The sequence below is a fragment of the Rutidosis leptorrhynchoides genome, chromosome 3 (assembly GCF_046630445.1).
Source record: "Rutidosis leptorrhynchoides isolate AG116_Rl617_1_P2 chromosome 3, CSIRO_AGI_Rlap_v1, whole genome shotgun sequence".
NCBI classification, from domain to species: Eukaryota; Viridiplantae; Streptophyta; class Magnoliopsida; order Asterales; family Asteraceae; genus Rutidosis; species Rutidosis leptorrhynchoides.
In genome coordinates this window covers 435888354-435891664 of record NC_092335.1, presented here as the reverse complement: position 1 = coordinate 435891664, position 3311 = coordinate 435888354, and positions in this window count along the sequence as shown.

Here is a 3311-nt window from a genome sequence, read left to right as displayed (position 1 = left end):
GGAGTAAAAATGACTATAGCAAAAACTAAGTTTAAAATTAAATATGAGCTAAAAAATAAATATTACGCTACAACGATTAAAAAGGTACAAAATATAAAAATATACAAAAAGTTGTAAAAAGTACAATTTTTATAAAAATATTATTTTTATATTATTTATTTAATAAAACTACTAATTTTACAATTTAATTAAAACTAATTTATACTAAATACATTAAATTAAATAAAAAGTAAAAATAAAAATAAAACTAATAATAATAATAATAATAATTAGGTTAAATAATAATTATAATTAATAATATCCCGTAATTAATGCTGGTTTAGGGCTTCCTGTCGCGTGTCAGATGGCCTCCGCGAGTTGCGGTGATTAATGAGGAAAACCCCGCGAGTCGCGGGGTTCAGAATTTCAGCTGACAGCTTACAATATTCGACGCGTTTTTCTTTATTTATTTATTTATTTTATTTTCTGTTTTTAATTTTTATTTAAATAAAAGATATTAAAATTAAACTTATATTTTTATAAACTAAAATAAAAATAAAGAAACTTATAAAACTTAAATATTTAACAAAATCTTAAAAATACATATATTTTTGTTTTTTCTTTTTATATTTTCGAATTTTTAAAACGTATTTTTACAAAAACGACTTTTAATAAAAGTAACTAAAAATCTTTTTTTTTTTTTTTATATTAGCGTTGCGCTTCCGGCTTTTAAGATAGGTCCCCGGCAGCGGCGCCAAAAATACTTGATGTGCAGCGGGGTGTATATAAAATAGTTATTATTTTACTAGGAAAAATTATTAAATACGATACAATTTTACACAAGATATTTATTTATTTATAGAATGGATATACTTAAACCTTGCTACAACACTTATAGGCAGTGTACCTAATCGTACAGTAGTGTAGTTTTTAGTAAGTCCGGTTCGTTCCACAGGGAAATCTTTAAACAAAGCTCAACGCTATATTAGTTTACTTTTATAAAAATACAAATATATATATAAGTAATATTATTATTATAAAGGGGGGTTTTTACCGTTTAATGACCGGTTTGTCGATTTTAAGATTTTAGTCGCAGTTAAAACCTAATGTAAAATATAAAATAAATACAAGACTTAAATTAAAGCGTAAAGTAAATAACGATAATGAAATTGCGAATAATAAAAATGCGATAAAATAAAATTGCGATAATTAAAAAGTACGATAATTAAAAATGCGATTAAATAACAATAAATAAAAGTGCGATAATTAGAAGTGCAATTAAATATAAAATAAAGGAAATTAAATTTGAAATAAAAGAATTATGCTTATTTAAACTTCCGTAATCATGATGTTTGACGTGTTGATTTTAGTTTTATGCCCATGGGTTAATTGTCCTTTGTCCTGGATTATTCAATATGTCCGTCTGGTTTTTGTCCATAACAGTCCATCAGTCATAAATATAAATTGCAAGTGTCCTTGTCAAATTATTATTATACCCGAAGTTAAATATTCCAACTAATTGGGGATTCGAATTGTAAACCAAGGTTTTACTACTTTGTTAACAATTACACCAATTACCCTTGAATGTAATTTCACCCCTGTTTTAATTATTCTAGTGGCTATTAATCCATTCCCGTGTCCGGTTAAATGAACGATTATTCGTACATATAAATACCCCGCCCATCGTGTCCGATCGAGTGTATATGGTAATTTATAGGGACGCCCAATTGTAAATCTTTATATTAACATTAACAAACTTTCATTTAGTTAAACAAATATAAAGCCCATTAATAGCCCATAGTCTAATTTCCACAAGTGTCGTTCTTTTATCCAAACCCCAATTATGGTACAAAGCCCAATTACCCAATTTTAGTAATTAGCCCAACATCATGATTACTTCGTTTTAAATAAGCATAATAATAACTTAGCTACGAGACATTAATATAAAAAGGTTGAACATAACTTACAATGATTAAAAATAGCGTAGCGTTACACAGACAGAATTTCGACTTACACCCTTACAACATTCGCTAACATACCCTTATTATTAGGATTTAAAATTAAAATTAAAATATAAATTATATATATATATATTACGTATATATTGAGAGAGAGATAGAAATAGAATATGAAATTTGATCAGAATTCGGTTTGCTTTATAGCCAGAGTTGAAATTTGGGGCTCCGCGACTCGCGGCAAAAACCCCTTCAATCTCCGCGAGTCGCGGAGATAGTATTTACAGCTCAGTCCTTGGAGTTTTCTCTGCCGACGGTTTTATATATATAAATATAATATATATATAATTAATATAATTAATTATATATTATATTATATTTATATACATAGTTAACTTGTAATTTTTAGTCCGTTGCGTCGAGCGTTAAGAGTTGACTCTGGTCCCGGTTCCGGATTTTCGAACGTCCTTGCGTACAATTTTATATTTTGTACTTTGCGTTTTGAATCTTGTACTCTTGTGATTTCGAGACGTTTCTTATCAATAATTGGAACCTTTTTGATTGTCTTTTGTACTTTTGAGCTTTTTGGTCGTTTGCGTCTTCAATTCGTCGAATCTGTCTTTTGTCTTCACCTTTTATTATTTAAACGAATATCACTTGTAAATAGAACAATTGCAACTAAAAGCTTGTCTTTCTTGAGGAATAATGCTATGAAATATATGTTCGTTTTTAGCATTATCAAATATTCCCACACTTGAGCGTTGCTTGTCCTCAAGCAATATTGTCTTGAAATACTAGAATCACTTCTTTATTCTTCACACTTTGTACATCAGTGATTTCTATACGGCGGTATAAACAATGGTAGTAACGATATGGTTTACAGTCCCACATGACTATAAAAATTTAGATCCATTAAGGAAATTGGATCTTTATGAAAACATTTGATCTTTTGAAAATTAAATCTAGTTTTTACCCTAGATAAGTTTTCCGGAATAACCCTTTACCGGTGTTTGCAAAATATTTTTGTGGGTTTGGTGGGTTTCAGATTTGAAAATTTTAGCTCAAACTTGCGGTTTTGTGTCACCCACTTGCTAACCTTGTATTTGGAAAGCAACACGTCCAGTTTACTTGTCCCGTATATTACCTTTCGGTAAACTACCGTCCGGTTGAAAGGAAAGCGTTGAACAAGCAACTGTTAAGGCAATGTCCCGTGACATGCTTTTGATTATGGTCTATAACGTGTCGGACGCAATTACTATCCTTGGTAGGAGCAATAGTAAAGCTCACCCTTATAATTTTTCGATCTGGCACAAGGTCCTGTCTTTGACCACTATGTAACCACCGTTCTTACGGTTGACACCCGATTTAGTTCAGGTG